The following is a 25559-nucleotide window of genomic DNA, read 5'->3' as shown; positions in this document are numbered from 1 at the left end:
TCTAAAACCAAGCACAGGTACATAAAACAGTCTTCCTTTGCCCCTTCCTGCCTTCTTTTCCTGCCCCCCTTCCTCTGCTCTCTCCTTATAAAAAAGCTTACATTGTAAGCTCACCAGGGCAGGGACCTCTCCTCTTATTTATGTCATTTCACAACATTTATATACCACTAGATTGTAATAAAACCTACAAGCTGTTTACCAAAAAAAACCCCCAGAAAACATTTAAATTATCAACAGGACGGTTGAAAACAGATATTTAAAAACACCCGTTAATTATTATTTTTTGAATGAACAGTAAGCAAAAAAAGAGAGGTTAAGCGCATGTCTGCATGTTACATGTCTGCATGAGGCTTGCCTAAACAAAAATGTTTTAAGCAGGTGCTGAAAAGTTCACACCTGCCTGGTGTCAATTGGCAGGGAGTTCCAAAGTGTATTTGGTCACCATGCTTAAAGATCGGTTTCTTACCTGTGCAGGAGAACTATTATGGGACACCTTTTATTCGGTTATGAAAATATTTCTAAATTACCTCAAGACTCTTAAACTCAGGGCAGTGAGTTCAAGTTCCATGCTGGGCAAAATATTCCTGTATTGGACTTAGATGACCCTTGTGGTCCCTTCCAACTCTACAATTCTATGAATCTAAGGATGTTAATAAGAAGCAAATTGAAATAAAAATGCCCGAAGAGATATTATAAAGAACCAACAAGGACAGGCGCACATACAGCTTTTGTTTTTGTGTGCAGCAGGGTCGGCGTTCCCCTTTGCTGACTTAAAAGACTTGCAGGAGTGGGGTTCTAATTCAATAAGGACCCCACATAGGAGGCAACCAACATATTGCCTCAAATGGTAGTTCCTCGAGGGTCATCATTCAGTGTCAAGCAACCAGGCCAAGAGGTAAATCACAAAATATATGACCAAACAATATCTGAGGCGCTCTGTGATAGTCTATTTAATGGAAGGGGGAAAGGTGTGTCTATGGTCATATAGGATAGATAGAAATAGATACAATTTATATTTTAATCAATAGATTATTTCTATGATAAAGATTATGGATCGAAATATTTTTTTAAAAAACCCCGATTTCCTAAATATCTCTATTGCTTTCTGTGAACCTAGCGTGGGTGAGCATTTAAAAAATAGGAACATAACACAGGTTGAAGCATGGGTAGACAAACTAAGGCCCAGGGGCTGGATCCGGCCCAATCGCCTCCTCAATCCGGCCCATGGACAGTCCAGGAACCAGCATGTTTTTACATGAGTAGAATGTGTCCTTTTATTTAAAATGCATCTCTGGGTTATTTGTGGGGCCTGCCTGGTGCTTTTACATGAGTAGAATGTGTGCTTTTATTTAAAATGCATAAGAATTTGTTCATTTTTCTTCTTCAAAATGTAGTCTGGCCCCCTACAAGCTCTGAGGGACAGTGGACCAGTCCCCTGCTGAAAAAGTTTGCTGACCCCTGGGTTAAAGGTTAGGTACTGAGACCCTGAGATAATAATAGCCTGGTTGGCAGACATACACAAACACAGCATCACCTGAATTCCACCTGCGGTTGCTGTTTGCCCACCGAAACCCAAACAACCAAGGCCTCTCTCATGGACACATAGGCGTATATTTTTCCAAACAGCTGGACTTGAAACACACACTTCCATGTCCTTGTCTCCCTCCTTAAATTCACACATATGGTCTTCACTTATGCCAACTGTTGGGGCAGGATCAGATAGCAGAGGGGGCAGTCACAGGGTGACCGGAGACGGGAGGGTAGGGGAAGCCCGGGCTTTGGCCCCACAAACTCTGTGCCACTACGCAGAGAATGCTGTGGCTGAATTTGACCTCCCTTCCCCACCTCCCATCCCAAGGAAGGAAGAGGGGAATATGATAAAGACTTCGGGGAGGTCAGGGAAGAAAACACAAAACTTCGCCTCAGGAAGGCTGCATTTAGCAGCCTTTGAGGATCTCCCAGTCTCGCCGTGGCAGACTTTCAAAGGTTACAGTGTACCACACGGAGATATTGAGTTACTCCAGTTTCTCAAGGCGGGTGGCACCTGACAGGACAGACTCTAGCTAGGAGAACTCAGAGCCAGCTAGCTGGCTCTCAGCCCACCCTCAAACCACATTCAGGCAACGGCTACACAGTTTTCTGCCTTGTCATTTTGTGAAGCTGCTGGAGACCTTCTTGTTTAGGCCAGCCTGACCAGTTGCTTAGAAAGCTTTGTTATCAGAATGCTAATATAGATACAGATGAAATGTCCGTAAATGTACAAGGCAAACGCATACATAAGTATATAAACCACGTGTCTGAAATAGTACGGGAGAGCAATCCTGAAGCCATTTTGACTCTCCCAAATTGACCTCAGATATTTCTCTGCAATTAGGAAGGAAATGGGAAAGCCTCTCCATTGTCTTTTGCTTACAAATCCTGCCTTAAGGGCGTTTTTGTGTATGAATAGGGTGAGCCTGTGACCTGGATTCAGGAACTAAAGTATTAACCATCACAAAAGAATGACCAGGCTGCCCAGGTAAAGCAATCAGTGGCCATTAACAGATATTCTAGCAACCAGAATTTCTGCTGGAGTCTGCCTCCTTCTGTGATGTATGTATGATGTTTTTTGGGGGTGGTCATGGGCTACAAGGTGGGCAATTTCAAAAGTCTATATAAGGGCTTGTGCACCATTGTTCAGGGTTATCGTCCTTCCTGCGTGTGGTGAGTGAGGACCTTTAATAAAGATCAGGCTTTCTAGCCACTTTGCTTCTCAATATTCTCTGGTTAGCCTCTGTTTTTCTCTCCCACTGATAGGGAATCCACTTAAGGACTCTATACAGGCTCTTGGATAAGGGAAAAGGAGCAGTTTTTTCTTATAACAGCTTGCATGAGTTTAAATTTGTTTTAGTCTCTCCTATTGCAGTTTTTACTTTTTGTATGTCTTGGATTTTGACTGTAGATTTTTTTTAGTGATTATATTACCATTTTGTCTTTTTTTGCAAACAACTTCCCCCCCCTATACCAATGAGAGGAGCGAGCCGGAAGTAAATCGCACTGTGCATGTTTGTGTTAACTCTATATTAGCAAAAACAGGAGTGTCAGGCCTAATGAGCACAGTAACTCATTTTCCAGGAGGTCTGGCCGTCATGAAGCGGTTGCAGAAACAGAAGGTCTCCACCTTCCCACAGCTGCCTAAGTGCCTTCCTCTCCATGGTTCTCCCCAAGACTGCGCCTGCATGGAACTAACTTATTTTCATGCCTCTTCTGTTTTTGGCAGACCTGGGAGAAGGGAGCTTGTCACAGCAGGAGAGGGAGACACCTGTGACTCTTCACAAGCCTAACCCATCTCTGCCTCCTGGCCTCCCTCCTCTCCTGCTTCAGCTTCTGCCGCTGAGTCTAGACTTCTCTCTGCCACAGACTCTCCCAGCTCACTGAGGTGGAATCAACACACACACACACACACACACACACACACACACACACTGCTGTGAAAATGCTTTTTTAAAAAACGTTTTGAAAAAGACATTGAATTTGCCATAGCTCACTGTCGCCATCTTGTGTCACCTTTGTATATTTCACTTAAAGCATTTTATTTTCAGCTGTATAGCTGAGTCCTAAGCCTTGTTATCTCTTCAGCTTCCAACACCTCCTTTCCCCAGTCTGTTCCCTCTTGTCCCTCTGATCACTCATGGTCATCCCACCACAACCCCCCGGGCTCTGGGCCTTCTTCATCCCACTGTTCCTCTGCAACCAACCAGTGAGTGGCATTAAATTTCATGAAGTAAATAAGTAAGTGTAGAGGCAGAGGGGCAGCTGTAGTCCATAAACGGTGGCTGAAGAGAACTCTGTGGGGAAACTGACACACAGAGAGACCCTCCTTTCCCCTGCCAGGCTTTCCCTTAACCCTCCTGCCTCCAAGTTATTTACTATAGACATGTTCCCTCCTTTACCTTCCTGCTCCCTCCCTCACCCCTACCTTTAGACCATGGGTAGGCAAACTAAGGCCCAGGGGCCAGATCCGGCCCAATCATCTTCTAAATCCGGCCCATGGACGGTCCGGGAATCAGCGTGTTTTTACATGAGTAGAATGTGTCCTTTTATTTAAAATGCATCTCTGGGTTATTTGTGGGGCACAGGAATTTGCTCTTTTTTTCAAAATATAGTCCTGCGCCCCACAAGGTCTGAGGGACAGTGGACTGGTCCCCTGCTGAAAAAGTTTGCTGACCCCTGCTTTAGACTTTGGGAAGCAGGCAATGAAGACCGTGTGATGATGACTGACTAGTGCAAATATAGTATAGAGAGATAAGCAATGAGGCTCACACCTGAGCTTCAGTAATAGAAATAGAACACCAGAACGAATGAGGATAATAAAAACAGACCTCAATAAAAAAGCTCAGGCCGCAATTCACTTCAGATTGCATCAACTCCAAGCTGCTAGCAAAATTAAACTTTATTATATCCTTATTCACATACAGTGATTCCAGAACCTTGCAAAGCAGACATATACATAAACAGATGTCTGCCAGCCTGCAAAACGCTTACCCAGGAATAAACTGCATTGACCTCAGTAGGGTCTACTATTGAGTAGAGATGGAAGAGGAATCAATTGTAAATGGATTTATACACATATTCCATCTCAGCCAAGCCTTGCCCACATCAAACCATCTTTTGCATCATCTGCCTGCTTATATCCAAGCAGATCATGAATAGGCACACATAAAACACACGAAAGAGTCGCACCCATTCTGCCCTATAGTTCTACATCATGATTTTATAAGTGATAAAATACCGAACTGTATTTTTATACAGTTATGCGCATTGTTGTAAGCACCTGTTCATCTACTGGTTACTTTAGGAAACCTGGAATCTATATTCATATGTGTATAATATCACAGATAATAATGCATATCATATGTAAGAATAGTTCATATTTTTTAGCAGAACCGGTGGTTGGGGGAATAACTTGCTTGTCAGCGAGATCAAGGAGCGAAATGAGAATTTTGAGAAAATCTGTGCAGTGAAGCTCAGCATCGAGATGTTCAAACAAAATCCATCCCTACTTCTGAGCAGACATGTATGGGGAGGCACTGCAAAGCAGCTTCCGTTCTCCCCAACGTCCTTTCAACTTTCCTCCCTGTCTCTCTCTCCAATCGAGCATGCTTCTCCTAAGTGTTCTCCAATTCACTATTTCAGAAGCCTTAACAACAACCCTGTAAGGTAGACTGGTTCTATTAGCCCACATATTCCAGATTACAAGTGGAATTTTACGGCAAGAGCCAGTGGCTTGCTTTAGCTGAGATTAGAACCTGTGGCTACAGGTGCAAAACTCTTGAACAGGGTGGTAAACCCAGGCTTAGCCAGGAGGTCATTCCAAGGGAAGCCAAATTTGGCCCCCTTCCCAATTGCGCTGGGTCCTTGTGCCCTGAACGTTCAAGGAACCATGGTGATCGTTTGATCCTCCTAGACTGGGGTGCTGTCAGGGCCGGACTTGGGGCACACAACCAGAGTTCAACTCGGCTGAATGAACAGGAGCCTCCACAAATGCAACAGGACTGGTTTTCTCACCACATCTTGAAGCCTCATGCCCCAGAGAGAAGCAGAGAACGGTCACCAACCACCAGGCCAAGTTTAAGAGAAGACCATTGCCTTTCTTCCAAAGTTAGAGAAGCGCCCTCATCGCTTCCAGCACAGCCCACCTGCCAGCCAAACAAGAAGAGCTCACTCAAGTTCCCACCCCTGTCTGTCGGGCGAGCTTCCTGCGCCTCCAACAGCTGCAGGGCACTATTTAAAACAAAAACAAAAAGCAAAACAGCAGAGGAACCTTCCCCAAGCATGACATCTTCTGAGCGAAAAAAGCAACCCCTCTGCAGGATCTCCCTGCTTGTTGTTATGAAACCATTCATTGCCCAGGTTGGGGAGGGAGAAGTTGGCAACCCTGAACTCCCTGCAAAAGCTGGAAAGAGAGGTAAAGAAACGAGAGCTGCAACAAAATGCTGTAGTATAGAATGCCCTGTGCAGGTTTCCAGCCAGCCATGCCATTTTCCATTCCTCCTCCTCCCCTCTGGGTTTCTCTCCAGCAGTCCATGCCTACTGAGCATGCTCAGTCCCCAGTGGGCTGTTCAGTGCCCCCTCCCCAATTAGGACTTCTTCCCCCTTATAAAACAAGATTTTTGTACAGTAATTCTGCGAAACCTGAGCCTGCTGACCTAATTCTGAGTGGGTGGTGCTGTTTTTACATTAAAAAAGGATCCATACTCCTGAGAATAAGTCCATTACCTGTTTATAGACGATTAGAAATCACCCCATGGGGGCTGTGTGATGACAACATTACGTTTTTATGTATATAGGGAGATACATGGAAATGTAGGGCAAAGGTGTTGTGCAGAGCAAGGCTTCAGAGCCCCATATCTGCTTTATTTCATCTCTTTTACCACAGAGTCTTTTAAGTAGATGGGGCAGCAGACCTGGGGTTGAATTGGTGTCTTCCTAAAGCTGTAGAGTGACGCTCTTAGCAGAGGTGAGATTCGAACTCAAGTCCTAATTTAGTTTGCAAACCAGGGGGCTCACAAAACTCAGCTATCAAATACAGGCAACTATATATGTGTGTGTGTGTGTGTGAATGTGCAGGATCCCACCTTTCCCTTGTTGACAAACTTGCCAACTTTTTTTTTTAACCAACCACTGTGCTTGTGCAGCTTGATCTGCAAACATTGGCAGTTGATTGATATTTGCCTCTGTGCTGTGAACAGCTTTGCCTGCTGGTTTCTGGAGAAGGAGAGGCTGCTAAAAGCGCAACAACAATTTGCCGCTGAGTAATCGCAACTATCTCCCAAACCGAGCAGCTGCTATCCTACTGGATTTCATTTTAGGGAATCTCAAGTTTAAATCTCTGCCAGTCCCGACACGTGATGGGTGAACTCAGGCTGCCTACTCTGAGCTTAACCTACCTGACAAGAGTACTGTAAGATTAAAGTTCCAGGGCCCTTGCAAGACGGTTATTTTCAGGTGAGATCCAATCACATACCAGCTTATTTACGCTGCACAATTCTAGTCTTGTGTGACCAGCCTCCTTCCCCAAAAGTTCAGACCTTTTGCAGTAAGACGAGTGATGAGAAAAGGCAGCGGAACGTGTGGGGTGGAGTAATTTAATTTTCCCCCTCCCCAATATAATTTTTTATTGAATTTCCATTTTTGTACTAATTAACCTCAGATTAAATAGTTACATTGTTTCATGTCTTGACTTCCCACCCACACTTCCACAGTCTTTTCATTCAAACTCTTTTCTACTGCGTTATAGATCAAATTATTGTGTGTTACCAAAATCTCTCTAACACTTTATCATTTTTCTTTTGCTGCTCCTATCTCGAATCCTGCCTGCGATTTTGTTTGTTTCATGCTTTTCCAAATAGTCCAAAAAAGGCCTCCATTGTTCTATAAAAAGTTCATCGTTTTGATCTCTTAATATTGCCGTCAGCTTTGCCATTTCTGCATAGTCCATAGCTTTCAAAAGCCATCCCTCCTTTGGGGTGGAGTAATTTAACACCTACTTGGTTCAACATTGGGACACGGGTGGCGCTGTGGGTTAAACCACAGAGCCTAGGACTTGCTAATCAGAAGGTCGGTGGTTCGAATCCCTGCAATGGGGTGAGCTCCCGTTGCTCGGTCCCTGCTCCTGCCAACCTAGCAATTCGAAAGCACGTCAAAGTGCAAGTAGATAAATAGGTACCACTCCGGCAGGAAGGTAAACGGCGTTTCCGTGTGCTGCTCTGGTTCGCCAGAAGTGGCTTAGTCATGCTGGCCACATGACCTGGAAGCTGTACGCCGGCTCCCTTGGCCAATAAAGCGAGATGAGCGCCGCAACCCCAGAGTCGGCCACGACTGGACCTAATGGTCAGGGGTCCCTTTACCTTTACTGGTTCAACATTGCATACCATTCCCACAAACAAATCATAATGAAGGTTCAAAAAATTAACCAATGCCATTTAATCTTCCTGCAAACAAATCAGAATGAATACTGAGCAAACTGGCCATATAGAAGAAGAAGAAGAAGAAGAAGAAGAAGAAGAAGAAGAAGAAGAAGAAGAAGAGGAGTTTGGATTTGATATCCCGCCTTTCACTCCCCTTCAGGAGTCTCAAAGCGGCTAACAATCTCCTTTCCCTTCCTCCCCCACAACAAACACTCTGTGAGGTGAGTGGGGCTGAGAGACTTCAAAGAAGTGTGACTGGCCCAAGGTCACCCAGCAGCTGCATGTGGAGGAGCGGAGACGCGAACCCGGTTCCCCAGATTACGTGACTACCGCTCTTAACCACTACACCACACTGGCTCTCATCCTTGGAATGATATTTTAATCCCTGCATCTTAATAACGTTGCTAGAAAAGCAAACGTTCAGTTTTAAAAGGCAATGGGCTTTAGGACTGGTCTAAGGCATTTTGCTGGCATCTTTCCTGTTAGAAGAAGCTGTCCATCTGTCTCAGAGTTATCTACAGCAGTGTTCTTTGATCTAGGGTCCTGAGACTACAACTCCCAGCATCCATCACCACTGGCTAAGATGACCGGGGGTGATGGCAGTTGTAGTCCAAGAACACATGAAGACCCAAGGCTGAAGAGCACTGGTCTACACCAAGAATAGACAACACAGTAGCTTCCATATATTGTGGACTCCCACCAGCCAGCCACAGTCAGCATGGCCAGTGGTCAAGGATGATGGGAGCTGTAGTCCAATAGCATCTGGAGGGCCACAGCTTCCCCATCCCTGGTGTAGACAATACTGAGCTGGAAAGACCAATGGTTTGATGTGCTAACTTCTTCTGCTTGCTCCTCCAGAGGACAGCAGAAAAAGAAGAAGAGTTTGGATTTGATATCCCGCTTTATCACTACCCGAAGGCGTCTCAAAGCGGCTAACAATCTCCTTTCCCTTCCTCCCCCACAACAAACACTCTGTGAGGTGAGTGAGGCTGAGAGACTTCAGAGAAGTGTGACTAGCCCAAGGTCACCCAGCAGCTGCATGTGGAGGAGCAGGGAAGTGAACCCGGTTCACCAGATTACGAGTCCACCGCTCCGAACCACTACACCACACTGGCTCTCTATACAGTTCCTTGTATAAGGGAGAACATCTTTGAGAGTTCACGGTAAAGTGGCCATGGGCTTAGAAAGGTAGCGTGGCTTGTTTTGCAGCTGGATTGGTGAGCCTTGGGTTCAAATCCCCACGCAGCTCTGAAGAAGACTGGGTGATCTTGGACCAATCCCTTGGGCAGCCTCTTCTCTCCATCGCTCAGGTGTGGTATAGTAACAGTTCAGGCTGGCACCTGGGAGCCCAGGATACAAATGCCCACTTGGCCATGAAGCTCTTGCTAGGCAACTTGGGGCCAGCAATGCTCTCTCAGTCTAGCCCACTTCACAGGGTGAACGTGAGGATAACTTTACCTGTAGCGATGCCCTGAGTTTCTCAGTGGATGGGCAAGACATGCGAGCACAATTATTAATAATTAGATAGAGGGGTTCCAACTTCCTGGGAGAGGCAAATATTAGTTCAGCATCCAGGCTACAGATTTGCTGAAGTACCAGTGGGGATGGGGGAGCTATTTTTATAGGATTTGACAATACCATTTTCCATGGACAATTCAAATCTATGGGCTTTGGATCTGTGAAGGTATGAGTGATGTTTCTGTGCCCAGATTTCCAGTCTGAGGCATAGCTGTCAAGTGCCCCTTATTTGGCGGGACAGTCCCTTATCCCAGCGCCATGTCCCGCTGCTGTCCCTTATTGATGATGTCCCTTAAATAAGCTACTGAAGGTAATGGAGCCCTTTCTATGTCCAGCTGTCCTTTGTCAATAACAAATTGTTGCTGTTTTTTTTGTGTTGAATATATGCTATATGGTAATTTATGGACCTAATAGGTATCTAAAGCCATTTGCACGCAACAAAATATGTATTTTATCAAAGTAATTGTTGATCCCTTATTTTGGCTGCTGATCCCTTATTTTCGAGGCTGCTGGTCCCTTATTTTCAAATCTGTAAGTTGACAGCTATGGTCTGAGGAGGCTATCAGCTTCCCAACCCCCTGTGCACTCAGACTTTGGTTGTGAGAACTCCAGCCTCTCAGTATGGACCATTTCCCTAAAAATTGCCAGGTCTCAATATGTGCTGGTAAATAAGCCACCACAGATCTTTCTAAGAACAGGCGGCAAAAATAGATTCTTCGCTTGCGCTGTTCTTACAAAGCAGGCGGCTGCCATCGGAACAAAGGTTTCTAAAACACACACAGCCTCGCAGCTTTGCTGTGATCACACTCCTGCTGCTTTAACAGGTCTGAAATCGACACGCTTAGGTGCTACTCTGCCAGTACATTTCCCTCTAGGATTCTTGCTCCTCAAAGATGCCTGCTATTCTAGTCCGCCACACCAAGCCAGCCAGCGAGACATTGAGGTGGTAATTGAAGGCACTTTCCAAATATAATACTCGGAGGGGAAATTATCATTGCCAGCTCTTGTAGAGAGATGTTGCTATTCCTGTAGCACAATGTCTTTTTAGATGTGTGATTTTGCTTTTCCTGATTAGCACTATAGTTTTCAGCTTGCCCAGTGGGGACAGGAATACATTGTCAGCTCATTGCTATCTGAGATTGACAGGAAGGTGGATAAGCAAGGAGGCAACCGATGGAGTGTGGGTTGCAAGACACACAGAGGAAGATTTTGGGTTGTATTGCATGCTAGTCCCATCCATTGAAATTCATAGGCATAGCTAACTTAGGATCTGCTCTGTATAGAACCAGTCTATCTATCTATCTATCTATCTATCTATCTATCTATCTATCTATATCTATCTATCTATCTATCATCTATCTCTCTATCTATCTATCTATCTATCTATCTATCTATCTATCTATCATCATCTATCTATCTATCTATATCTATCATCTATCTATCTATCATCTATCTATCTATCTATCTATATCTATCTATCTATCTATCATCTATCATCTATCATCTATCTATCTATCTATCTATCATCTATCATCTATCATCTATCATCTATCTATCTATCTATCTATCTATCTATCTATCTATCTATCTATATCTATCTATCTATCTATCATCTATCTATCTATCATCTACAGTATCTATCATCTATCTATCTGGGTTCAGAGTACCAGTTGCAAAAGTTATTTTTGAATGATTCATGTATATTATGTAGGAAACTTCATAGTTGTGTCATTGGAATTAGTAACACTTTCTTTTTTTCTTTTTTGAGTTGTAGGGATTTTTTTTTTATGTTTTATAAATTTCTTATTAGCTTTTCACATTTTTATACACTTTAACTCTAACCAATTCAAACATTAAGTTACAAGGTTCTCCGAACCTTCAAACTCCCTCCCTCCCATAGGATCTTATATTTAAACTTTAAGTTTTCTGCATCTTGTGCTTTATCCAACTATTGTATATCCCTAATCATCACAATCCATTTCACATTATGAATGCCATTACTATTAGTACAATTAGTAACACTTTCTAGTTCAGCGGGGTCAGCCGCTGGTGGCTGCTGAATTAAATCTGGCCCAGTTGGTAGACCACGAGACATTTAATCTCAGGGTCGTGGGTTCAAGTCATACGTCGGTGGGTTGGACTAGATGACCCTTGTGGTCCCTTTCAACTCTACATTTCTAAGACTCTTTCCTTGCTTTTAAAGACACAAGACAAGGCAACTCATTACTCCAGAAGAAACGGGTTAGGGAAGGAGAAACATCTCTAGAAATGGAGTCTTAAAACAGGTAATTTGGTGAGAGGGAATCTAGCCTGATAGCCTCCTTCTCTTCTCAAAGAGTACTAGCTGAATTCTAACATGTTCTCATTGGGCTGTAACCAGCTAAGTTCTATGTTGAGCAGAATCATTGAAATTAATGGACCTGAAGGAGTCACGCGCATTAATTTCAATAGGGCTCCTCTGGGTAGGGTTAGCATCAAATAAAACCCATAATCATTTAACGTAGATGTGTTGCCTCTTCAACACCATTAATAAATGCATGTATGTATTTGCAGACTTAAAATGCACTCAGTATAATAATGAAAAATCAAATTACTTTCAAGGGATGCTTATAAAAACAGGGTGGGTTTTTTTAAAACAAACCTCTCATTTAGGAGGAGGATAATCCCCCTCCTCCCGAATACAGTATGCTTTTATTCAGTATATTATTGGGTTTGTTCTGAAACTCAATAAAAAATATTTTTTAAAAGAAAACCCTCACATTTAGCACAATCTTATGCATGTTTTAGCAAATGGAAGTCCCAGTGTACTCAATGTTCAGTCCTCAGAAGTGAGGTACAACCCAGTCAGAGGGGTGGGGTACAAATAAATTATTATTATTATTATTATTATTATTATTATTATTATTATTATTATTACAGTTCTAATGGGGGATGGGTGGTTGGTGCCAGCTGATAGAATTCTAATATTTGCCCTTTAAACACTTTTTTTTTGTCATTCTCCAAATCTGTAAAAGTGGTTTAAGTGAGTTCAGAGAGGTGAACATTCAGGATGGTGAACAGAGGCTAACAGCACAATCCTGTGTGCATATTATTATGTACACTATGTTCTATGGGGCTTACTCCCTAATAAGTGTGTCTATTTAGCACTGTCACTTTTACGATCTTGTGTGCGCAAAACACACACACACAAGCACACGAGCTTTGGGAAAGTTTCAAAGCAGATCCAGAAACGCAGAGGTCACGATCACAGACATCGCAAAGGAACTTGGAACAAAAAAAACAACCCTGGTTTTGTTTTGTTTTTAAAGCAGTGCAGAGACTATAAAGGATTTACAGTGCAATCTTGTACACGCCTACTCATTCAGCTTGCTGGGACTTACTCAAAGATAAATGTCTATAGGGTTGCAATGTTTAACATGGTGTAAACTTTAGACGGTTAAAAACAGAAAGTGTTTTAAAAGGCTGTTTCAGTCCCCCAATTATTTTAGTGCAGAGAGCATATATCACCAATGTAAATGATCTCTCAGGCCAGAGGAGCATGGCTATGTGAAAACCTCTGCTTCTTTTTTCTTTTCCTTTTTCTACTTTCCCCCTTATTTTCCTGCACTCTTTTAATCTAGATTCTGCCTTACTCCAGATCTTCCCTCTTTCGGAATATTGAACCCTGCGCTGTTTGGAGCACCCTCCAAAATATACACCTGCCTGTAAATTTAGAGCACCACGCCCTCTTAAAGCAGTTGCCTAGACGTCTGTCTTTATCATCACCTTTACCCTTGCATTTGACAGGTAAGGTATTTTGTTTTGTGGGAAACACTTCTTTCTTGAATCCATACTGTCCCGTTTTGCTTGGGTTGGATTGGCTCTTTTTGGCTATGTTTGCATCATCCATTGAAAGCAAATTGCCTCCCTCCCAAGAAGCTTAGGAACAAGGGTGCTGGTAATTGTACCTCTTAGGTGTAAACTACAGTTCCCAAGATTTTTTTTTGGGGGGGGGGTGTTTTCCATGTATGTAACACTGCCCTTAGCACTGTTTACTTGTTTTTATAATTGCATGATGATATTATCAGAAGGCACCCTGGGACATGATGGGGAAGGGCATTCAATAAATCCTACAAATAAAAATAATAATTGCTGTTCTTATTACTATTAGTTTAGTAGCTTGGTTCTTTGCAGGCTTACTCAGAAGCCCCCCTGTGCCTAAAGTGGGCTTTACCCCCTAGATAAATGCCTTTTTCAGGTGGCAATGGATCTGGCCTCAGCACATGGGGCAAAAAGGTCAACCGCAGTTCATCAACGGAGCACTGGCTGGTGGCCTTCTACTGGATCACATGCCTAATATCTACAGGTTACTGGGATCCTGGCAAAGAACAGCGAACTGGTTAGGTCTCGGCCGGTTCCAGCAAGCCATTGACTTTTGCTACTTGAGCAAAGAGTATACATGCTGAGGATCATTCAACAGAGATTAGTTCTGCTTTCTCTTGCAAGCGAGGCTGAGTCTGCCCTCTATTTAAAACACATCTGTAGCCTGTGTGTGTGTATGTAGTTAAAAACTAAAAGGCTGAACTGTGCTAGATTATCTCCAAAGGTCTCTTCTATCTCTCATGATTCTCTGACTCAAAGCCAGCCCACGCCGGTGCTATTTCACCTTTGAGGATTCCTCCGGCTCCCAGAAGCTGCTCCTTCCATTCCATTCCTCGATTCTCTGCCTTCATTTCATAGCTACAGATTGTGGCATGACTGAGTAATTCACTATGAGATGGCTCTTTTCAGTTCCTTCCGAAAAACTTGCTAGACCGATACGGCCCCCTGCAGCTCTGTACATATATTATACATTGGTATGCATCGATTTTGTAACTGCCTCATCGCCCCGTTCATCACTTACCTCTCACTGCATGGATCCCACCAAATCCCAAAACCTTCCTGTAAGTCCCGAGAAAGTAGGGATCCTCCTTAGATCTTCCTTCTTTTCCCACAAGACTTGGGCTGTGCTGGCCCTCGGGTCGAGAATCCACCGCTCCATTTTAACCACAAGGGCAGAAATCTTTGGAAACAAGCAGGGGGAGGAAAAAAAAAAGAATATCCAACTTTCCCCCCTACTCCTTTGGAGGAAAATATATATATAGTTCCTCTTTTTTAAAAAGAAAACAAAAAAAACCTAATGCCAAGGAACATCCAATACAAGTGAATTTAATGTCAAACGCTTCTATCCCATGGGAGCTGGCGACAGGCTCAAGTGGGGTTGGGGAAGGGACAGAGGATCCATTTTCCCCTCCCCACGAAAAAAATAAAAACAACAAGAAGTCTTCTTTTAGTTGTTCAGTTTAATCCCGGCTCAAATCTTGGCTGGCTTGCGCTTGGCGTGGTAGGAAGGTGCTGTCCTGACTCTCACTGTGGAGTTGTGGTCACTTTCTCCTCTTTTGCTGTGTGCTATTGGTGGCTTGGGCTATTTGATCTGGAGGGGGGACGATGCTGCTGCAGTTCAGTGCAGTTGGCTTCCCAGCGAAGGCGCTCTCTCTCTCTCTCTCTCTCTCTCTCTCTCTCTCTCTCTCTCTCTCTCTCTCTCGGCAGAGCATGTAACACAGGCAACCAGCAGAAGAGACAGAGAGAGGAGCTTTCCTTCCCACACTGCTCCACTCCCTCCTACTGCTTCGCTCAAGAACAGCAGCTACTGAATCTCTCTCTCTTATTAGCCACAAGTTCGGCTTCTGCATTTCCTCTTTGGCTACTTGGGCTGGAGCTTTTCCAGAACCTGTTCCCTCCCCCCACCCCCAGATTATTTCACCCACAGCCACCATAGCCTTTGTTTCCCCCTCCCCACCTTCATCGCTGCATTCTCTCAGCAAGAAACCGCTATCGGCCATGGTCCTTTTGTTGGGGGGGGGGGGGAATGTTTCGAAATGTCCAATTATTCCTGCCCCTCATGGCGAGAGAGAAGCTATGTACTCCTTAAGCAGCTTCAAATACAATGAGATCGTTTTCCCATGCTGTGTTTTCAGTGGCTTTTTTCTTACATCGCTGTACGCACCGGAGAGGCGGTGAGGATGCCTTCACACGATGTGCATTACCTGATTAGTTTTCCCACGCCAAACTCCTATTCAGTGAAGTTGTCCTCTGCGCATGTGCAAAGGCTGTCTCAGATGTACACACCTCAGCTTAACCACACGGCTTACCTTTGCAAATCAGATGGAAATGCACTGAACAGCGATATTTCCCAAGAAATGACAGGATGCACTGTGTGTATACAACTGCAAAAACCAACTGTGGGAGCTCATTGGAACTTGTTCAAGAGTTGCTGCGCTCACTAGGCCTGGCTTCCTGAGTTGTCATTTTCTTTGAATAAATTCACTGGCACTGTGTGAGTTATTACTGACCTGGTCCTGACACCCACTCCTGATAAAAGAGATGACAAAAAAGGACATGGATCTACATACATTCTGTACATGCTGACTTATATACGTGTAGATGCAAATGTAGAAGGAATTGCTCTACTTCTATTGAAATGAAACCCATCCTGTCTTAGTGGGGAAGAAGGTGAGCCCTTGCTCCTGCTCAGCCTAACTTTTCATGTCCTAACTGCTGGTAGGCAACTTCAGTTGCCCTTTCCTCAGTGTTCTCCTTCCTTCTCAGCCATCCCTTTTATTGCAGATACATGACGATTTGTGTTCATGATGGCATTAGAGCAGTTAAACACCATCTCATGGCAAATACGCTTTGCGTCTGCAAAAGCTTCATGGCAGGCACACTGCTTCATTTCCATTCAGCGCCAGTTCCATATCTTCCTGCTGAAATCCCAAAACCTTTATACCACAAATATTCTGAGGGTCCAGTTTTTGTTCCACTTGCTGAAAGAGCGCCTCTCCTGGCAGCAAGGGTGCATTGGGGAAGCAGAAAGTGATATTTTATCCACAAGGCAGTCCAGTATAAATCTACCAAGGATTCACTGTACAGTGGATGCTCGGGTTTCGAACGTGATCTGTGCGGGATGCACGTTTGCAACCTGCAGCGTTCGCAACCCGCGTCTGCGCACAGGCGGGTTGCGATTCGGTGCTTCTGTGCATGCACAAAGCACGATTTAGCACTTCTGCGCATGCGTGACTGCCGAAACCCGGAAGTAACCCGTTCTGGTACTTCTGGGTTTCAGCAGTCTGCAACCCCAAAAAACGCAACCTGAAGCAGACGCAACATGAGGTATGACTGTAATTAAATAACACACACACACACATAACCCTCCAATCTGGAAGGGACCTTATCTTTAAGTCAGAGTTGGACCAAAGAGCCCTGCAAATAGAGGGCTGCCCTCTGTGCAATAAGACACTTGGTCATTCTACAAGAGAGCTAAGAAAGTCCAACTCCCTTGAGGGAGTATAGAAAAGAAGCCCTTTATATATCATCTGGGTGTGCTCTCTTATGCTGTTTACCCATTTTAGGAATGCTTTTGAAGTTTCAACTTAAGTTTTTCAAAATCCTCATCGGGTGTAGACTGTATAGTGTAAATGAAAAATACACACTGACCAGTTTTATCCTTTGAGGAAAATTTGTAGTCTTTCTTGAAGGCATTTTAAAAATGATATAGACAAGATTCCTGCCCACCCCTTCCACAATATCTCGATTGATCCTTGCTTAATTTTTAGCCTTTCCCCAGATATAAAATAGAAGTTACGCCTGGCTGTTCCACATCCTCCTTTTTTTAAAAAAGCAACCATTGCTGTTATGTGGCAAGGAATGGGAAACTCTGTCAGTCTCTGCTTCCCTCACTTTCTCATTTTTCCTAAACTTTAGTTCAGTAGATCTCCGCGTTTCCACATTTTTTCCAAGTCCTCATGAAAATTCATCAGCGTTTTAGTACAAATTCCTCCTAATACACAAGTTCGTATGTCATTTCCCCCAATAAACACATTTCCGCCAAGCAATTTCCCCTAATATAATGTCATTTGCACCAATACATGTTTTTTTAAGGGGCAAGTCACTCCTGCTATATGGATTTTTGTAAACGTTTCTGGGCTTGAGAACTGCATTGCAAAATTCAGAGTAGTGCAAATTTCAAAGAACAGCTCTTTTATCGTTTCCCAAAGTGAGAATTAGGTAGATCTGGGGCTTTTTTTTCCAGCCGTAACTCACCAGAGCTCACCTCTCAGGTGGGCACCACTGCCATACTAAGAGAACAAGGGAGGTATTCACAATGAGTTCCGGCACCTCTTTTTCTAGGAAAATAACACTTTAAATGCAAACTGAATTGAAATTCCCCCTCATAACATGGCTTAACACCAGAGGACTTGGGAATGATTGGGAGAGAGAGTTCTGGCTGTGTCCCAAAACCTAGCCGGAAAGGATGGGAGGGAGATTTGAGACAGCAAATAAGTCGGTGTATTGAGGGAAATGTATCTTTATTACCAAAACCTTTTAATGACTTCTTTTCCCTCCCCTCCCCCATCATTCTGTCCTCTCCATCATGTCCCCTATCACTGCCTTCCCACCCCACTCACCACCCAAGAGCACTTTAGCATTAATGTAATGTCACAAGCCAGGGCATTTATCCGGCCAAACGACGATCGATAGGTTCCCTCAGTCTTTTTTCCTCTTACATAATGACGAGAGACACTCGTTCGGTGTACGATAAGGGAGCAGGCAAATTCGTGGCGAAGGAGAGGGCTGTGTCACTGGCAATGATAGCAGAAAGGGCACATCAGATGGTGGCAGAGATACACAGGGTACACCTAAGGGTGGCTTCGCATGCATTCCTAACCCCACTTACAGGGGAGTAAGCGCCACTGAATTGAATAGGGCTGCCGTCTAGGTAGACTTAGTCTCCATCTCAACCTGAGCTACCTGCGTTCATTACTGTGGGTTGCATTGTTGTTGTATATTATTATTATTATTATTATTATTATTATTATTATTATTATTATTATCATCATCATCATCATTATATTATTATTATTATTACATTATTATTATTATATTAGTAGTAGTAGTAGTAGTAGTATACCACCCTTCACCTGAAGATCTCAGGAAGGTATTATTATTATTATTATTATTATTATTATTATTTATTGAGTTTATATACTCGCCCTGAGAGCCACTGCCAGTCAGAGCAGACAGTGCTGAGCTACATGAACCAGTGGTCTGCCTCAGTATAAGGTAGCTTCCTAGCTCAGTTGGTTAGAGCGTGGTGCTGATGATGCCAAGGTTGCAGGTTCGATCCCCAGATGGAACAGTTGCATATTCCTGCACTGCAGGGGGTTGGACTAGATGATCCTCAGGATCCCTTCTATGATTCTATGTTCCCCATAGGTTACAATAAACATAAGAAACTGCCTTATGCCAAATCAGACCATTGATCCATCCAGCTCAGTGTTATCTACTCTGACTGGCAGTGACTCTTCAGGAGTCTCTCTTGTACAATTCCTGTATCTCCCTTCTAATGCCCGATTTATGATGCAGAAGCACAGCCGCCTGTTCCACCGATGGTTTAAGTAAATGCCATGAGAGTAATGAGTGGAGCTTCCTTTGTTGCTGTATCCACCTTCCCTGCCCATTGCCACCATCGCCATGTTAGCTGCACCTCGCATGAGCAATGCGGGAAATCATGGAACTAACTGCAGAGAGGGACCATGAGATTCATCTAGTCCAGCCCCCTGCAGTGCAGAAATCTCTTGCCCAATGTGGGGCTCAAACTCCCGACACTGAGATTAAGAGTCTCATGCGCTACCAACTGAGCTGCTAGGATTCCTTGCCTTTCCAGCTGGGCAGCTGTCCAACCCTGAGCTGGAATTAGCAGGCGCGGCCTTGAGGAGGAGAGCCTGAGGTGCTGCGTCAGCATCCATGAAAGAAGTGAAGGGTGGTGGAAGGAGGGTCATCAAGAGAGGATTCTTTGTGTGGAAGGGCTGTGATGCTGGAGTTTGGTCCTCCAAGAATACCTGCCAGTTGGGCAAAAACGCTAGAGCCCATCTGCTGAAGGGTGTGGCCTGAGGAGAGGCCAGAGGGCCAGGCAGCAAGGGCCAGAGGGCCACATCCAGCCCCTGGGCCTGAGGTTCCCCACTCTTCCCATGGGGAGTTGGCTTGAAGACTTCAAGCTCTCCTAAGTAGTGCTGTGCTAAGAGTCTACTGTGTAGTGGCACAAATATATCTGAAGTAGCACCTTGCTCTGGCAAAGGTTGGAAGTGCCCTGTGGCCTTTGTGCCTAAGTGCCATCCACTGGCCCCAAGGATGGAGATGGATACTCCTGCTGTGCTCTGTGGTCTCCTGCCCAGAAAGCCACTTCCGCCTGTGCGACTGGGTGACTCCCGGCTGCGTCACACCCCTAGCCAGCCAATCGGGTTGGTCCAGGGGTGTGGCCTGCCCCATAAAGGCAGGACGCAGCCGGGGATCTCCCTCTTTGCCGCCTTCCAGCTGCCCCGGTTTTCCCACCCTCCTCCCTTTAAGGTTTTTCTTTCTTTGACCTTGCTATGGACCTTGGTTGGTCGCCGTTGAGGGGCCTGGTAGGAATTTTTCCACTTGGCAAATTGGCTCCAGCCACTTGGTTTTCGTCTACCTCGTAGCAAATCGTCACAACTTTCTGGATATTGGTGGTTAGGCATTGGTATAGTTCTGTAAATGGAAAGAGGGGAGGTAGCGTCATCGCCTGCCCCGCATTTTGAAGGGTAGTCTGTTAAAGGATTCTGGGGGGCGTGGCCCTCTCTGAAGCCTGGGGAGGTGAGGGCCTAAGGCACGCCCCTTATCGGTGACCCCGGGGGAGCTCCTAGTTGATGTGCATCAGCAGGACTCCCCCTACTGGTGGTTAACCCTTCCCGGACTTCCAGCAGATAGGCTGGAGTCAGATATAGTTGGTTAGGTCCAATGCCTAAGCCAATACCGCTCATCACCTGTAACCAATAAAGTTGTGGCCTGTTTTAGCCCATTAACCTTAATAATCATGTCATGTGTCATTATTTCTACCTGGGGGGCAGGGCGGGAACTCACCACGCAACACACCCTGGACCAAAGAGCAGGTGTGCTGGCGCAGGAAGCGTTTGGCTCTTCAGGCTCAAGCAAAGGTTGGCCAACACTGCTTCTGCAGACTCTGGCTTAGCAGGCTCAGAGTGAAGATCTCTTTGGCCAATGGCAGACTTGACCAGCTCATGTTCTGCCCCAGACTCCAAGCTCAAGGCCCAGACTGTGACAGAAGGGAAGGTTGTCCCTCCGAACTGAAGGCAGGAAGGTTGAAAGTTGGCCGAGGTCATGTTTCTCACATCCACGCACAAACCATCTCCACCGCGTAAAACTCCTGCCAGGAGCTTACATAAAATACCTCGGGCCACCGGAGCGGGCAGCAGATGTTCTCAAGTGAAATCCTTCCCTAGCCGAGCAAACGTCACCTAATCATCCCACTGGCTTCTTGTCAAGATGGTCGCAGGCAATACAGTAAATACTTTATGTAACTCGCTCTGGTTCATAGTAACGGGCAATTTTACAACCTACTGGGACCGCCATGTGAGGGAGAAGGCCATCTTATGACTGAAAAACAGTTTTTACCCGAGAGCTGTGGCCCTTTTGAATGCTGTAACTCGATAGTGTGACCTGGGAGATTGATGGGTGTGGGTGTGGCTGGAATGTGGTTTGTTGGTTGTTGTTGTTGTTTTGCTTTTGTTGTTTTTAAGGGATGGCATCCAATTTCGTTGCACTTGTGCAATGTTGCACGTGTGTAATGACAATAAAGAATCTATCTATCTATCTATCTATCTATCTTACTGCAGCTCAGGAACGGGGAACCAGTGGTTACAGTTTCCAACTACAGTGCAACTTGCGCTTTTAAAAAGCCTCATGCACAATGGCAGGTCCAGTCAAATGTTATTAAGTGCAGCATACAAGGTAAAGTCAAATAGTAAATCTCAGTCTGAGTCCAAGTTTCCGCTTTCAGTTCAGTTCAGTAAAAAATAACAACCACCACCCAGTTAAATGCTAGTTTTGGTTTCAAGAAAAATCTTGCAGAGTGTTAATCCTCAAATAATCACCACCCATTGTCTACTCCCCACTCCCAGGGGGTTAAACTGAGCCAAAACTAACCCCTCTTTCAAATTCCTACTCACTGGAATTTGGTTTAGCCCAGAAATTGACCCACACTTCCTTGTGTTTTTTCAAATGAGGACCTTCTAGTTACATTAGGAGCCGGAGGAAGCAAGCCAAATTTGGCACAACCTAGCAAGGGAAGCCGCTCCACTGGCAAGAGGGGAGTCTCGGATGAAGCCATGGCTCAACCCCAGCGACAAAGTGTCATGGTAACAAGTGAGTTCTGCAACTGAGCAAGTTCAGCAGCAGGGCAATCAGGCCAGAACAAACTGCTCTGCCTCTCTCCCCTTAGTGACCAAATAAATACCAAGCTCAGAGGTAAATTAATGCAATGTAGGGGCTGCCCATTGTATTGTATAGAATATCACATGTGCGGCAATCTGTCTGCTAGGCAGAAGTTGTGGGTGGGAACAATTTCATTCTCTTGAGAGTGAGGTGGCTGACCTTGAGAAGCCAAGAAACAGAGAGGGATGTAATAGTGACATCTCACTCCCCGTGTGATGGCTCCTCTGCTGTCATGGAGAAAAGACAGTTCTTACCTGTAAAAGGGATTTCTGGGCACATGAACAGGTGACCCACAGGGCCTCACCCTACTCTTTTGTCGGAATGTTAAGGATTGTAGGGAACGATATATTGAATAAGTATTATCCTTCCTTCAATCACGCTAGCCCTTAATATAGCTGGAAGTTAGTTTGCAGATTCATTTTAATCTCTTAGTTAAGATTATTTCCTGGTGTCCCCTTTAATCCGCTTAAAAGAATAAAGACAAAGAGTCTTTCTGAGTAAAGTAACAAAAAGTTTCCTCACATTTCAGTTCATGATATGATCCCTGAAAGGCAGGCTTTGCTTAGTGCTTACAACAACAAACTGTGAGTTCATCTCATAGGGAGACTGGACTCAAGTGCTGCTGGCGGAGAGCCAGCAGACAGCAAAATTACATTAAGAAAACAAAATGGCTGCTGGAGAGCAGCATAGCAGCAAAAGAGAAAACTAGACAAAAACTAGACTGAGAAAATGGCTGCGTGACTCAGCTTTTTTATGGAGTCAGCCAGGGCAGTGCCCATCTCCCAGGTCACATGCAGGAGGAGGAAGCTGCAGACCAGTGGAGCAGGAAGTTACACTGACTGGATGTCCCTTTGCCTATGCCCACTCTAGGGAAATAAGGAATGTTGCATTTGACTGCTCCAATGGATTACATCCCACATCCTTTTCAAGCACAGTGGTACCTCGGGTTACAAACACTTCAGGTTACAGACGCTTCAGGTTACAGACTCCACTAACCCAGAAATAGTACCTCAGGTTAAGAACCTTGCTTCAGGATAAGAACAGAAATCGCGCAGTGGCGGTGCAGCAGCAGCAGGAGGCCCCATTAGCTAAAGTGGTACCTCAGGTTAAGAACAGTTTCAGGTTAAGAACGGACCTCCAGAACAAATTAAGTTCTTAACCTGAGGTACCACTGTAGGGTAAGTGCATTAAGGATTGCGGGCAACCATGGCTGGAGACAGCTCGATTGCAACCTCTTTTGCTGCCACCCACCAGATCCCAATGCAACAGTCTCTCGGAGCCCAACTTTGCATATCCTCTGTTCCTCTAGAGACAATGACCCAGCTGCAGAAGTGAGCCCTGCGGGGGTTCCTTTCCAGAAAAGTACCCCTTATTCGTTTAAAATGGCAAAAAGAATCCTCCGTCTCCAGGTGACATTTTGCTTCTGACCAGCAGGATGACTCTTATAATGAGCTGCGTGACATTCACCTGAGACAGCCAGACGGTACACAGACACACAGCCTCAGGGAAGGCAGTTGGGTGATGGGCTGGTCTTCCCCTCAGACACGGGGATAGGCTTGGGATCACTCGTGGGCTCAGATAGGGCAGAGTGGAGAATTCCAAGGAATTACTGCGATCGCTTTTGGACTGTGAAAACGTTGCCGCCTCAAAATGCAGCTAGGTGATTCTTTTTCTTCCGTTCCAATGGAACCTTGTTTGGGGAGTGAGAGGGGAAAGCACATCAGAACACACTATTTCCTAAGGAATATGGTGAGGTTGAATCCTGACAAGACAGAAGTACTGTTTTTGGGGGACAGGAGGCGGGCAGGTGTGGAGGATTCCCTGGTCCTGAATGGGGTAACTGTGCCCCTGAAGGACCAGGTGCGCAGCCTGGGAGTCATTTTGGACTCACAGTTGTCCATGGAGGCACAGGTCAAATCTGTGTCCAGGGCAGCTGTTTACCAGCTCCATCTGGTACGTAGGCTGAGACCCTATCTGCCTGCGGACTGTCTCGCCAGAGTGGTGCATGCTCTGGTTATCTCCCGCTTGGACTACTGCAATGCACTCTACGTGGGGCTACCTTTGAAGGTGACTCGGAAACTACAACTAATCCAGAATGCGGCAGCTAGACTGGTGACTGGGGGTGGCCGCTGAGACCATATAACACCGGTCTTGAAAGACCTACATTGGCTCCCAGTACGTTTCCGAGCACAATTCAAAGTGTGGGTGCTGACCTTTAAAGCCCTAAACGGCCTCGGTCCAGTATACCTGAAGGAGCGTCTCCACCCCCATCATTCTGCCCGGACGCTGAGGTCCAGCGCCGAGGGCCTTCTGGCGGTTCCCTCATTGCGAGAAGCAAAGCTACAGGGAACCAGGCAGAGGGCCTTCTCGGTAGTGGCGCCCGCCCTGTGGAACGCCCTTCCAGCAGATGTCAAAGAGATAAACAACTACCTGACATTCAGAAGACATCTTAAAGCAGCCCTGTTCAGGGAAGTTTTTAACGTGTGATATTTTACTGTATTTTTGGTTTTTATGGAAGCCGCCCAGAGTGGCTGGGGAGGCCCAGCCAGATGGGCGGGGTATAAATAATAAATTATTATTATTATTATTATTATTATTATTATTATTATTATTATTATTATATACCTCAGGTTAAGAACCTAATTCGTTCTGGAGGTCTGTTCTTAACCTGAAACTAAAGTGGTACCTGAGGTACCACTTTAGCTAAAGGGGCCTCCCGCTGCCGCCCCGCCCCCCCGATTTCTGTTCTCATCCTGAAGCAAAGTTCTTAACCCGAGGTACTATTTCTGGGTTAGCAGAGTCTGTAACCTGAAGCACCTGTAACCTGAGGTACCACTGTAGTAGGATAGCTATGGATTGTGGTTTATGCCGCACATGCACTGCTTCTGAATCCAGAGGATGCAGAGTAAGCAGGTCGGTTTAATCAGGCCCGTGAGGCAGTTTATTTCCTGGGGTAAAATCCCAAAATAAAACCTTACAAACTCCAACTCTAAAATAAGGTCAACAACTTTGGCCGGCCTTTTGGCCAAAATCTGACCCTCTTTGAAAAAAGTTTGGACACCACTGTACACAAACTTGGTGCTGGTAATGAGCAAACGACTTAAAAAATAATTATTTGGGGGTTCAGGGGTAAAGGTTGTGGAGAAAAAGAGGGAGCCCTAAAGGGTTCCAGGACAGAAATACATGCAGCGCATGAGCATAAGAACATCAAAACTGTTACTCAGAAGCATGCTGCCTCCGATAGTGGAGGGGGAACATTGCCATTGAGGCTGAGAGATTACCTAAGCAGGCACAATATAAATCAGGAGTCTAGGTTTGGTCAGAATCAAGAATATACCGTATTTTTCGCCCTATAGGACGCACCGGCCCATAGGACGCACCTAGATTTGGGGGGGGGGGATAAAGAAAAAAAATTATTTTCCCCCCCCCAGGCGCGGGGCTGGGGCGGGGGAAGCCTGTGCTTCCCCCGACGCCAGCCCCCAGAACGGGACCCAGAGCCATGCCGAAGCTGCGTGCAGCTTTGGCATCACTCTGGGAGCTTGTGGGGCTGGGGGTGGGGAAAGCGGAGCTTCCCCCAACCCCAGCCCCCAGAACGGGACCCAGAGCCATGCCGAAGCCATGCCGAAGCCCTCCGCCAGCCTTCTACCAAGTCGGGGGACAGCGGGAAAGGCGCGCTGCGCCTCCCACTGTCCCCCGAGTTTGCGGGACTGGCGATGGGGAGGAGCAGGCTTCTCTCCCCCACCAGCCTTCTAACCAAGTCGG

General features: G+C 45.5%; 1 protein-coding gene across 2 annotated transcripts in view; it reads right to left on the bottom strand.

Annotated features, from left to right (window-relative positions):
* LOC128401643 (ATP-sensitive inward rectifier potassium channel 12) overlaps positions 1–14990 on the bottom strand; it is a 45382-nt gene extending 30392 nt beyond the window's left edge. For both annotated transcript variants that reach the window (XM_053364938.1, XM_053364939.1), the window contains exon 1: positions 14350–14990. The gene's annotated coding sequence lies outside the window, so the exon portion shown is untranslated. The remainder of the gene's footprint in view (positions 1–14349) is intronic.
* Between the last annotated feature and the right edge of the window lie 10569 nt (positions 14991–25559).

This window comes from Podarcis raffonei, chromosome 14, assembly GCF_027172205.1.
Source record: "Podarcis raffonei isolate rPodRaf1 chromosome 14, rPodRaf1.pri, whole genome shotgun sequence".
NCBI lineage: Eukaryota > Metazoa > Chordata > Lepidosauria > Squamata > Lacertidae > Podarcis > Podarcis raffonei.
The sequence above is the reverse complement of the archived record's forward strand: the minus strand, read 5'-3'. Positions and strand labels throughout refer to the sequence as shown.